Source organism: Oryzias latipes, chromosome 4 (genome assembly GCF_002234675.1).
Source record: "Oryzias latipes chromosome 4, ASM223467v1".
NCBI lineage: Eukaryota > Metazoa > Chordata > Actinopteri > Beloniformes > Adrianichthyidae > Oryzias > Oryzias latipes.
In genome coordinates, this window is record NC_019862.2 from 17,741,410 (window position 1) to 17,755,505 (window position 14,096).

The 14,096-nt window shown below is 40.0% G+C and overlaps 1 protein-coding gene across 1 annotated transcript in view; it reads left to right on the plus strand.

Annotated features, from left to right (window-relative positions):
* Positions 1-6,255: 6,255 nt before the first annotated feature.
* Positions 6,256-14,096, plus strand: part of lrrc7 (leucine rich repeat containing 7) — a 125,067-nt gene continuing 117,226 nt past the window's right edge. Inside the window, exon 1 of the mRNA XM_020702499.2 lies at positions 6,256-6,674. The gene's annotated coding sequence lies outside the window, so the exon portion shown is untranslated. The remainder of the gene's footprint in view (positions 6,675-14,096) is intronic.

Consider the following 14,096-nt stretch of genomic DNA (forward strand, 5'->3'; position numbering starts at 1 on the left):
TATTGTGTTCAAAGCTCGTGTGATTTTTTTTTTTTTTTTTTTTTTTTTTTTTTTTTTTTTTTTTTTTTTTTTTTTTTTTTTTTTTTTTAAAAGCTCTAAATTCTTAAGCATTTTTCCCTATCAAAAGCCATACTTATTTAAAACAAAAAAGCCAGGATGTTTCTGGGGACTTTTGTGAAACTTTACTGAAGATCTAAGTTAACTTTTTCTATCCAGATTCAATAGACATTAAAGATAATTATCTAGTTTTTCTGAGCCAGTATTTAGTTAAATTTATATCTGGGGTTGAGTGGCTCAGAGCCAGTACATGTGCTGCCCTCTAGCACCCTCTAGTGGCTATAGTGTAACATGTGGGTAAAAATGTGTTGGAGGACAAATTCCTTAGCGTTGCATTCAAATATAACCACACTTCTTGATCTTTACTGGGGTTATAGTTCGCTTTGTGGCATTTATGCTGAAAAACATTTAGATTTTGTGAAGTTACTTTGTCCCTCTAATGTATTTTTCCCAAATGTATCACTTGCACAGTAATGTCTATGATCACAATTGTAATGACTTGGAGAGAAATTGATCCTAAACATCCTATTTTTCAATCATCCTGTTGGATACTTAAGCTGCTTCGTTAAGTTCATAAACGGTAAGCTTTATTTTGAAAGTTAGGAATCCAGGAAGTTGGGGGGGGGGGGGGGGGGGGGTCTAATTTTAGTTTTTTTTTCCCCCCAGTAAATTTGCACTCTCTTTAGATCATAGATTTCTCAATGCTATGACATCAAAGCAATGCCACAGATTTTAAAGGAAATCTTCATCCACTTCAGTGATAAACTTGACTAAGGCACAAGCAGCCTTTGCATTTGGGGGGTTTTGTTGTCGTATATGGTGGACTGATAAAAGCTTGATGAAACCACCAGGATTTGAGCCTGATGCAGATATCTTGTCAAATAATCAGCTTTTATTCTTTTGGGTGAGATTTGCTCAAGTGAAGATGAACCTGAGCCAAAAGGCTAAGTTTTTGACCTGGAGCATGGATGGTGGTGGAGGATGAGTTCATTCATTCTCCCCGAATAACCAGAGAGAAAACTGGAATTGTTCCTGGGTCTGTTCTGAGTAAAACATGTGAAATGTGTCTGAGTCAGTGAAGCAAACAAACTCAAGATGACAGCATCTGTGCTGCACATACTTCGGTAAACTCATCCAGCGACTGACAAAAATGTATGCAAGCTTCTTTTGGAGGATTTTCTTTTAACGTAGTCAGGTTTTTATTTTCGTATTATGGGATTTTTACCTGTCAACTCAGAAATGCTAAAACAAAGTGAGGTAATCTGTAGGGTAAAGATCGATTTTAGACATCTGCTCTGGAAAGTGGATAAACACAGCATTTTTTTATATGCCTAGACTGTGTTTGTCTTTTTTTTTTCTTTACAGGAATTTTGCATGGAAAAGATGATTGACACCTACTACCGTACAGTCTGTATCATATACATCTAATTTACTCCCTGTTTAACAAAGAAAAAATAATCTGTTTTTGCTCTTTTTATGTTGATATATTTCACATTACGATTATTGGTGGAGATTAAGATAGATGGTGTTGTTAGAAAATACATCTAAATGGAATGGAATCTAAATTCATAATTCATATGGAATCTGTTTTCCCATGAGGATCCAAAACCATTTTACCCAGTCACTGCGAAATTTTAATGTAAATTTGAAATTCCAATTCAAAATAAAACTCCATTTATAGAGCACGTTTCCTGCTACAGAACACCTCAAAGCACATTGAGGTGCTAAAATATGAGAAAATATAAAAACCGAAAAACTAAAGCTATGGAGTTTTTTCTTAAAACTCTCCACAGTAGATGAAGCCCTCACATCCTCTGGCAGGCTGTTCAACAGACAAGGCCCCTCAGTGTTGGAATGTGGCCTCGCCGTGGGCAAAACTGTTCTGATGAAAAATTCCTATAAAACCTTTAAAGAGTAATTAAAGAATCTTAAAATTGATCCTAAAGCTGACTGGGAGCCAGTGCAAAGATTTCAAATGTACATTAATGGCTGCACCAAAAAAAGTTTATGCAAAGAAGGCCATTAGTGAGATTGAATGTCAAATTGAAATGTAAGAGAAAACACAGTAAACATTTGAACAGCTGTTTTGTTTTTAATGGAAACAAATTCAATATTTCCAAATTTAACCCAAATCAACTTTGTCAGGTCCTATGCAAATTTTATTTTATTCTTAAAGCTTTGTATTTTCAGTTGCATTAATAATTTGTAGCACAAAAAAACAAGAGAACAAAAGAATCCTTGTCTGCCAGATCAGAAGCTACAGAATTGCAAATACAGACAAATCTAAACAGGAATGTTTAATCTTCTGTGTCAGAGTCGGAGGTTAGAGGAGCAATCCCTCCTCCCAGTCTGAAGCAGCTTGTCTGCTGTCCTGCCTCTCTGCAGCTCCAGCTGCAGGTTGGGACTATGTGTCAGATCCAGCTGGCGCTCGTGGATCGTCGCCAATCCTCTCATCTCCTCCAGTGGTGACCCTGCTGATGTCTTGTCTCTTCAAAAACATAGTTATTTAACACATTATTTTGAGCAGCGCTGTGTTACTTATGAAGCAAATCATTTCTTTTACGCCTGTCAAGAGTACCTGTCTTGACCCAGATTCCCCTGCGACTCAGTGCCACCAAATATTTAATTGCTGAATGCATTATTGACGAGCTCCAACCAGCATCAATGTTTGAGTCCCTAAAAAGCCCATTTAGATGATAATAACCAAATGAGGAATAATTCATGTCTTACATTTAAAATGAAAGTTAACATTTATTGATAAAATGTAGCATATGAGCTACGTGTTCCTTTTTTTAGTTAATATCATTTATCATGTATGTGCTTCTGTTGTCAAGGACCGAACTCTGCTTTTGTTTTATAAGAGAAGACCTGCTTTGTCTTCTCAGAGGATTCAAACCAAAAGGAGTTCATTGGAAATTTGCCCCTGAATTGTGGGCGGGATCATTTAAGCCTATCCTCACTTCCCATCATCCTTTTGTCTACAGTCTCTCCTGCTAGCCTACAGCCCTTCAAACGGCGCAACAGAAATGACGAGCAATTTTGGAGCTATCCAGTTGTACAGTTGTGAGCCAGATGCCAGCTTGGATAAGGAAAATTAAGATGTACATTGATCCAGTCGTCTGATGCATCAGTATTGAGCGGAGCAGGGAGCTTGTGGCTTGTTGTAGTAGCTCATAAGTCACACTTATGAGCTTTTTCTCAAAAATGCAATTTTAACCTCAATGCTCTATATATTTGCCCTTTATCATCAGAAAATTACCATAAGAAGGTGTTAAAACACCAAAAACACAACATTTTAATTGGAATGGGTGATACATTTCATGCTGAGTCACTGTTTTTCGTTTTTTTAAACCCTATTTCAAACATCTTACTTGTTCATCTCAAGTGTGGCGCTATACTAAATCACAAGTGATAATCTCCAAAATTAGTCTGGAGCAAGCTGAGGGTGCTGTAATCTTCCAGTTCCTTATTTTCAGATATATGTTTACTTACATCCCTTTATTTGCTTATTTTTTTTTAATGAATATTCCCAATGCGGTTGTGTTTCTCGCTGGCCTGGGAGAACGTTTCATGTAGGAGTGAGTCCTCTGAGTGGTTGATTGCAACTGTGCAGAGGAAGTGTGGGTCCAGCAGCATCAACAGTAAAGATCTGGATGTCCAGTGAGAACATTCACCCTGACAACTCTCCGTAAAGTGTAGAGATTAACCTCAGTGTGATCAAAAAGTGGGAGAGCGGGGAAAGAAATGCCTGCAGGTCCATTTTTCCAATCTTAAAGGTTCTGGATATAGGATATAGGGATTTTCAATTGAATTTGCAAGTTCAAGTGACGAACAACTAGTATTAAATGAAATACCATTGAGGGTTATATGATCTCCATTTGTTGTCACAGTTCTGCCTCTGATTGAACGGAGGAAAAGGAAAATATGGATTTTAAGATAGTCAGCGGTCTCAAATCAAGTAACCTTCTCTAAAACAATATATGCAAAAAAAAAGAGTGATTACACCAAAATTAATAAAAAACTTTAATAAAAGTAGGACATTTTCTCAATCATTTTGAAAACCTAATGAGTTTAGCACTTACACTCTTTGCACCATTTGGTGCACTTTTGCCTCAAATACCAGAAGACAATTCTCTGAAAGGAAAGATTGACTTTTCAAAGAACGTTCCAGCAAAACTGGTGTACTTGGCCTTTTGTAGCAGCTCAGTGTTCGTGACAAAGTAACATCCGGAGATCGAAGGCAACAACAACAACAACTACAAAACCCTGATGAACTGAGTGCTGTTAGCAGTAAATAACCTTTCTACTTTGGTCACATGAAAAACCAGTTAAAGCAGGAGCTCAGTTCCCTCTGATCCTTGAGTGTCTGTCGCTCAATACCCTTTGGTGGTTTAGAAGACCATGGTGCCACTTGAATCAGACAGTTACTATTCTGAAGATTAGACTGAGCTAAACTGACTATCACTCATTATCTCTGAATCACCAATAAGAAGCACTGAAGGGGGGAATAGTTATTTATTTGTTGGTGCAAAACATCAGTCTTTTGTACTTTATTCTGCTGCATATGTTATTGTTATTGATTATTTCTATAGTTCTGTAAGGTCTGTCATATCAAAAAATGACTTAATTCAGGCCTAACTTGGACTTCAACACTTGCAAACTTAGGAGGCAATTTCAAAAGTTTAGCAGAGCAGTTGACCTCAGGAAGAACTGAAAAGCATAAACAGAAAAACACTGAGTATAATTAGCTTAAATCAAAACAGCTGGGGATGATCATCAACTTCAACCTGGTGAAACTGTTAGGGGAAAACTCTAAACAAGAAACAAATTAAAGCCTAAGTCACATGCACCCATATTGGGATTAAACCATATGGATCCTGAAAGTTTTTGAAATGTCTGGCCCTGTGGAGGGTCGCAGACAGGGAGGACTCCATCTGTAGAGGAGCCCAGGTGTGTCTTGCAGTTTCCTTGAGGCTCGTACTGCCACCTTAATCATACCGTCAGGAAAATGGGACGTATAAGTGAACCTGCATGTGGTAAGTGTATCTATCTTGAAGTATTTGTACGGATAATGTAAATTTCAAGCACTTAGGACCTATGGGTGCCCTTTATGCAGCACTCCAGTTGTTGGTTGGGTGCAAGCGCTGGCACCTTACTGACCGCACGCACGTGATGTGCAGGTGATGCCCATAGGATGGTACAAACTACAATGACTAATTTTGTAATTTCTGTGCGCAAGGAGTGCACACCTTTTACTTGAAAAACACAAACAGGCTCATTGTGCAGGTTTCAGGGGATTTGAAACAAATGAAAAATTTGTATGGCATGCCTGCATCTCACCTCCTTCATCCTTACTTACCCTTACATGTTGCTAAAGTGTTCCCTACAACCTGTTTGCAATAAATTTGCTACAAAGAAAAATAAATAAATTTGTTGAATATTGTTCTTTCTTATAGACTTTGACACAAACCCCTCACAGTTGCCTGTAAATTTTAAGTGTCAAAGCTTTCCTTTCATATGTAAAAGCGTTCTCAGTGGTCTGTTAATTATGATTATTACGTTTTTAGACAAAATTAAAAAATAATGTCATTCTATAGGACATAGTTTCTGCAGAGCGGCAGGAGTTCATTTGAAATTCACCTCTGAGTTGTGGGCGGGACAGCTGGGGCAGAGTAAGCCTGCAGTGGGTCTCTAAGGATGTTTTCCTGCCTTTCGTTTACTAAAAACATTCTTAAAACTCCTCCAAAACCCATTTTTTTCCTTTTCAATTGTTCTTTAGTAGGCAAACCTGAATTTAGCTGTCCATATACAATGAAAAGGCAGCAAATTAATGCCTACATTTCTTAGATAACGATGGTAAGGCTAAATTAGAAGCAACTAAAAAAACAAATAATGCTGAATTTCATTAGATGGTTCTTAAGGTTTCTTGAAAGTACTCCTGAGTTGTATGTGATTCATTTACACAAATACTCCAGATGCAGTGAAGCAGCAGCAGCCTCGCTGATGCTGAGATGGACTGCTGCTGCTGTTGCTGCTGCTCAGAGCTGAAATATTCAGCATCTTTCCACACCTCTGACAGACAGAAAAAAAGAGCAAGTTGAGGACTTGAACTCCTTTCTCCCTCCCATTCTGCTCCTCCTGTTCTGCAACACTCATGCCAGGGTGTTGCTAAGCAACTGTAAAATAAAGCAGTAGGCTCTGAAGTCGGAGTGAGAGGAACAGAGTTCTCGAGTACTGCAATCCACTACAGTTTGTTTGGCTCTTTACGTGATCCCACCACAGCTCTCAGTGCCCATCTGTGGATCTGCAAGGACTTGTGGTTCTCCGTCCTCCGACCAATCAGGGCAGGCTGTGAGGCGGGCTCAGCAGTTCTAGGCTTCCTGCGTGATTGACATTCAGCCTCCTGAAGCGCAGCGAACGGTGGTGCTCCACTGATGCTCCTGCTCCCCTCGAGAGAGAGCGGAGAAAATCTGCGAGAGAAGACAAGAGCAAGTGGAATGCTAAAACCTTAAAGTCCTTTCCTGCTATCTATAATGGAAAGATGAGAGGTGGGACACAGGAGAAAGCCAGCTAAAGGGGGAGGACAGGAAGGTTTTCCAAAGAGGAGAGATTTGTAGGTAAGAGAAGCCCCTCATCACTTCTGTCTGTCTGTCATGGCTTTACGAGTCACCTGTCCTGTCACTGTGAATAATAAGACATCAGGTTATCACCGGCTCTCTGTGTTCTCTGTGTGGGCACGACTGACAGGCAGATTTTCTGTGTGCTGCGTGCTGGAGGAGAAGATTTGATGTTTCAGTTTGGGACTTGGATCACATGTTAAAGCTGGGTTCACAGTCTCAGTTGAGCTCAGTGCTTTAGCTGACTCAGAAGTTGCCTCTCTTTGTGAGGATATAGGAGCCAAAGGGATTTATATGGACTCTTAACAGTCATTGCAGGGTTACAGTTACAGCTGAGGCCAGGATTTCTAGGCTTGCCCACTGTATCTGCATAAGAGGAGGAGTATTAATTACATAACACTTCATCTATACTCCTGTGCAGAATAACCATGTCCCACAAGTCTAGAAAGTCTAGAAAAGCTGCACCGCTGTCTTTTTTTTTCATGCTGCAACCTAGAAACAAATTCTTAAACGATGACTATCAAAGTTGAGAGAACAGACTTCTTAGCGGTTGCAGTTAGAAAGTGCAAAGGTTTAAGGTTTGAGCTGCTTTAGGCGCCTGGCATGTGTTACAACAGGACTCCTTGAATCCTTCCATTAGTTACCTCGGGTCAGGCAACAGCCGGCCACTCTTTGCCCTGAGGACTCTGCTCGGCACCATCGTGGGTTTTTATTTTGCTCTGCCGCTCTCACACCAAGCATCCTCTGACTGTTTCTTACCACCTGAGGACGCCTGAGAAAATTCAGATCAAGTGTGAAAACAGTTTTTCAAAAGTGTCCCTGCAAAAACACAAATAAACAGTTTGTTACAGTTCTGTTCCAGATGTTAGGCATCTTAGAGAAGATAGCTTTTTTGACAACTTTGTATTTCAGATATCTGTTATTTATTAACCCACGATTTGTTTATTGAAAACACAGTGGTGTCATTAATGATACCCAAGCCTGCCATTTTACCATTTTGACCATGAACTAAATGTCCGCTTTCCAGCATGTGCTCCAAGTAAAGGCTTTGTGCTGGCTATCAGTAAGAAATAATCAGATTCACAATGGCATTACAGGCCCCACAGTTGGAGGTGTTTGGGTCTTTTGAGCTACAGCTTGTCTGCCTGCCTGCGTAGGAGGAAGCATCTCATCTTTACAGCTCTGTCTACTGCAGATGCAAAGCTCTTGGATTTGTTTCTGCTTCATTAGCCTATATGTGCGGTGGGCAGGGAGGAAGACAGTGATGGAAACGGCAGATGAGACAGACCAGGTTCCTGGTTTGAGCCCACTTCATTGCAAGAACACGATTTCACCTGAGCCCACAGATTTTGCTGGGATGCCCTTAAGCTCAGAGATGCAGTAACTCTGGTATATTTTCTGACCATGAAGTGGGCTGGAATGAGTCATGTTTTATCAGGTTTGTTGAATCAGGCAATGACAGAGTGTTGGTGACTGTGTGGTAACAGGAAGTCCACATGCCAGTATATCATTAAAACCCCTGTGTGGCCTGTCTGACCATTAAATAGGGAACAGTTCTCATTTGCATTTGTGCATTTATAACCAGTCTGTAGAAGATTTCTGAACTTTTGCAAAACCTCTCGTAGAAAAAGTGCACAATCAGATACTGGTATTGACTACAAATGTTTGGTTAGCGCTAATAGATTATTACTTGCCTATAGGTGTATACCTGTCTTTGGTAAAATTTTGGACACCCATCGCACATGCTTTGATTATACTTGTACACGTACAAGTACAAGTACAAAGCCAGAATGACATAAAGATTTTAGCTGAAACTCTAATATCTGACCTTCCTAATCAAACGGATGTGTCAAACATTGAAAACAAGTTTGGTAGATCGCGTGTGGGAGCTTTAGCTTTAATTATGAAAGAAGTGTGGAAAAATTAACATGTGATTACACAATTGGTCATTAAACAGGTGAAAAAACATGGCTATTACATTCCTAAACAATATGATGAAATACATTTTTAAAGGTAAGTATGTGTAGGTTTTCAAGAAGAAACCCAATTAAGTTCAAATCAGTCCAAATCTTGGATGGATGAGTCCATAGATTATAGGGGTGTAACAATCAATGTCAACAAGCTGATTCACATCATAATTAGGGGTCGCCGATACGATTCATAGTCAACATTAGTTCCTTTTAAACAGTTTTATTTGATGTGATTCACTGACCTAAAATTGATCCAGGATATATTTGGCCAAAAATTCCAACAGTGTGACTCAGAGATAAATACCTGGGTACTGAACAATGCAGGTGAGGTTTTCCAGATTACTTCCATTTCTTGCAAGATACTGTGTAAAATTAACATGTGTACAAACAAACAAGTAAACAAGAATCAATTGAAAATCTATTTACATTTTTGTTTCCTACAGTTCAGCTGTTGTTTTTTCTATATCATTTAAAACAAACAGAACGTTATTAAAAACATTCTAGCAATATGGTCACATGAGTTTGCAAAATTTAAAGTGTTTCCACACATTGGACTGTAATGATGGATTGATCATTTTTTGCTGCCATGACATGCATGTTTTCTGGTGTGGCGGCACTTGGATGTTTTTAAGGCATAGTTAAATAAATCAACTATAACTTCATATAAAAAGTATTTTCAAATATCGATTATAATCGATGTGTTTCATTTTGAGACACTAATACAGGGCATGCGGCTCTCGGCCAATAAGCATACGGCTCTTTTTATCTCATTATATTGTGGCGACATGGGGGTTAGCCCCGCCTTCAGTACCCAAGACTTATGGGATGTGGGGAATCTTGGGTGTAAAGTTCCTCACCATGAGTGAGGGGGCTGTGAGCAGAATTGAAGTCCATGTCGTTTGGCTGTTTGAGGTGTGCACTTAAAATGGGCGTAGATCCTGGAGAGGAGAATATGCTATTTGCTCCTCTGTTAACGCCTTCCTGTTTGAGATTGTTCGCAGTTTTGCTGTGTATGGGGCACGGACAGTTCTCCAATGCAGCCAATGAAGTAGCAGCTCGGGTCGTTACTATTTTTTTCTATATTGTGCTTCATTTCATAGTTATTTCCCTCTTTAACCACACTCAAAGCCATCAGAGGGTATTAAAAATAAATAATAAACAATAATTAAAGTAATTTGGTAGTGTGTGTTTTGATGCTGCTCCCGACACATCGGTGACCGCCAATCATTATAAACACTTTTTAAATAAACATTTCATGTGCGTGCAGACTGTTACCCTCATGGTCAAAATGGCTTATTTCAGAGAATAAAGATAAACACAGGACCTTTCTGGAAGAATGGGAAGATTCTTACTTTTAGCAATATGGTCACATGAATTTGCAAAATTGAAAGTGTTTCCACACATTGGACTGTAAAGATGGATTGATCATTTTTTGCTGCCATACTGAACTGAATGGCAAGTCACTTCCTGATCTGACACACATTGTCTCCCTTATCAATAAGTTGAAGCTTTTCAAAGTGCACATTCAAAACGGCAATCTGTCCCACTTTCCTTCTTTGGGGAGCTCACAGCAGAAGGCTGCAATCCAAGTGAATAAAGCCAAGAACGTGACACAGCTTGCGCAACTGGACAGAAACTTTACTAAACGGTTTGAGGACCTGCAGCAGAAACAACTGCAGATCACTTTTCTCATTAATCCTTCTAATGCAGAGACTGACTGCCTGAGATCCCTGCTTGTCACTGATGAGGCTGCGAGCGAACTGGAGATGATTGAGCTGAAATCTCTTTTGAAAGAAGGTCCTGTTACGTTTTGGAGAACGGAGAAATACCCGTGTGTAAAAGAGCTGCTCTCAAGCTGCCGTAGGTGTTCTCCTCAATAAATGTCTGCCAGTCCCTATTTATTACCTTAAAACATGTGAAATCAAAGCATCGGTCCATTCTGACTGACGCACGTGAAGGAATTGCTCAGAGAGGCTAAAACTGAATTTAAACCTGATCAGCAGAGGATTACTAGAAACAAAATATGCCAGAAATCCCACTGAGATCATCATCGCAACACTGCAGCAAAGTAAGAAATTCTGAGATGTAGTCTGGAAAACACACCTGACTGAGCATGGCAATATTTTAATATTCCATCAATTATCAGTTTTTCATGCAAAAGTCAATCATTAGTTTTTAAATGAAAAAGAAAAAGAAAAGTTATAAAAGTAAAACATTTTTACTGAAGGTCAAAATTTAATTTATGCTACACACAACTGAAATGTAATGTAATTCATGTGTTTGTGAATATGAATGACTTAGACACCAGAAGGATGCTCTGTCCAGATGTTTGAGTATTTGTTGGTGTAAGGGTCATTGAAAGAGGAATTTTGAGATACAAGGAATTGGCAGTTAAATGCTGTTGGATGAATGGTGTAATATTCAGTTTTATAACTGTAAATCTGACTTGAGAGGAGTCAGTGCCTCATCAGCCATTGACCTCACTGCCTGTCACTGAGTAGTTGTGTGTCAGAGAGAGGCAAAGAAAATAGTGAGATAGAGAGATACTGTGTGTGTGGAGGGGCTATCTGACCGCCAGGGTAGTTGCTGTGTTAACTCTGGCTAAGCTGCATTTGATGTGTGTATTGATGGTGGACACTTTCCTTGAAATAAACACAATTGCAATACTTGCTGTTGTGTTGTAGGGAGAGGAGTGTGTTATGGAAAATAATATGGCTTTAATTGCGTGTTTGTGTGTGCATCTTGGCAGGTCAGTGTGTGGTGTGGCTCTTTGACTCTCTTGACTCTCACAGTTAAAAATTTCGGCTCTTGGTGTCAAACTTGTTTGCCACGCCTGCACTAATACAAGGGTGATTCAATTAACAACTTGCCTCAGACAGATCGATCTGGTTGGATTGTAGGAATATAAATTGATTTATCGATTAAAAATTGCTTAAGATCAGTTATCTTTTTTTAACTTACTTTATTTGCTATCAAAGTTAGACTTTTCCACATTATGTCCTCTATTTCCGGATTAGACTGCAAAACATATGAAGTGTTTTTGCTCAGCACTATCAGCAGATTCCAGATGATAAACTGCGGTGATAAACTGCTGTTTGTGAAATGTTTTTCTTAAATGTCTAGATTGTCCATCACTGCATCAGCCTTTAACATTAAATTATGCTGACAGTTTATCATCAACAAAGAAATAAGAGCATCTAGAATAAAAGGGACATGATAAAATCTCACACAGGTAAAAATTAATCTTAGCTATACCATTGAAAATGTGGAAAATTGCTTTTATTTCGAGGACTGTCAGGTTTAGAATTTCATACAATAACCTGTGGTAAGGGTTTAGTGATTTAAAGGAGATAAGAGAAGCATTGGGTATGACTCATACGTGAGGGACAACTTGACAACATTTCTATGCTTTAATAGCTCTGCATGTGTTTGTTCACTGATCAGAGCTTTTCTCAGAGGTTCAGTGTGTATAGACTGTTTGAAAATATGTGACAGTTGTTGATTCACTTCCTGTATACTCCTGTAAATCAAAATTCTGCAACCTTGTTGAGCTGACTCTTATCTTAAATGTATTATAAAAGTTTTGTAAAAAAATCATTTCCAGGAAAAAATTTTGGATGGCAAATCTACATGAAGATGTTCAAAAAGGTTTTGAAATTAGACTGTAAATGTATTTAGTTCTGTCAGACTGTTTCATGTAAGAGTGAATGTGGTGAATATATGTGTGTGTCACCTGGTGAACTGACCTGCCCCTAATTACCGTAATTTCCGGATTGTAAGCCGCTACTTTTTTCCTGCGCTTACAGCCGTGCGGCTTATTCAGTGAAGCGGCTAATTTATGGATTTTATTGGCGGCAGCCGTGTAGGAATTTTCGGACACGGCGAATGGTTTGAATTCTCTAACACCAAATGCAAGTCATTTATTTTTCAACACACCTCCAAGCAGCCAAACAGCATGGACCTCACTTCAGGTCTTAGACACTTCAGTCATGGTTCAACAAAACGAAGCACGCATGCCCGGCCGCATCCCAGAATCCTTTGGTGCCATTAGACCCAACGTGCACGTGATCGCCGCTACAATATGATGAAGCTTTCAAGTTAAAAGCAATCGTTAAAAGCAGCGTGAAAAAATCCACCATCACCAACGGGTTTGGAAAAGCCGGTCAGCTGCGTGACGGAGAGAACAGCGCATGTGGGAATGACATCAGCCTTTATTTTGTCGGGACACGACTGGAAACACAAATTGACGTGATCGTTTTAACGGTTATTAAGGACTGAGCGGAGTTTTGCATTGAAACGCTCACAGCCTCCGTGTGAGCTGGAGACTGCGTGTCGTGTGAGCTGCGGGGCCGATGGCAGTCTGAAGGCTCCCACACGTAACAACGCATCCGCCCTTCATACACAAAACGTACAGTATTAAGTCCGATTGCTCTGCACAGACACGATTTGCTCCGTCCACCGGCGCAATGGGGATGAAGCGCTCCTCCTTGAAGCCGCCATGGCCAGAGCTGTCGGAGTAGATAGGAAGGGGAGACAAGGAGCGCGCGGGAGCGCGGAGGCGTCGAGCCATTCTGCAGGCTGCAGCCAGGGCTTACTCGAGGCGTCCCCGGAACAACAGTGTTTGTTGTGGAAGGAAACTTCTGACCCACGCGCCGCGAGGAGGCGCGCGTATCGCGCTGAGGCACGCGCTTTTCAGTCGCCGCTGCTTTATTTTACTAGCGTGTTTTTAACCAGCCCTGTTACTCCCATAACGCTGCCGCGACACAAGCGGAAGGAGAGCTTTTCCCGTTCGCCCCTCCATCTACTGCTGCTACTTGCTCATTCTTAAACACGTACAACAGTGTGGCGAGCCGGGCGTTGGCCCCGCCTTTAGCCCCTAAGACTCATGGGAAATGGGGGATCGCGGATGTTAATTTCCTCATCATAACTGAGGGATGTAATGTTGATTATATGGTTACTGTTTGTAATTTTATGTATGATACCTAGATTGTCAATAAGTAAAAAAATAAAAATAAATAAAAAACCATAACTGAGGAATTTGTGAACAGAATACAGGTTCATACTGTTTGGCAGATGCAGCTATACTCAATTACATGATCCTGAGACAAAACTGACTCCACCCACTGTGTGCTAATGAATCACACTTACTCTGTGAGTCAGGACGTGATCCGTCATGATGACAATGTTGCCTAATTCATGCGGCTTGTACTCCGACGCGGCTTGTGTATGTATAAAATTAGTTAAACACGTGAAAATAAGTGGGTGCGGCTTGTAATCGGGTGCGCTTTGTAGTCCGGAATTTACGGTACTTTAATTTTTTTAATGTACTTCACATTGGAAGTACAATGTTCTCTATTTCTATGTTACGTTTCATTAGGGATGGGAATCGAAGCCCCATGAAGCTCTCATGGGGCTTCGTGTAAATGTGCCAGAAAAATGAATGAAGCATTTG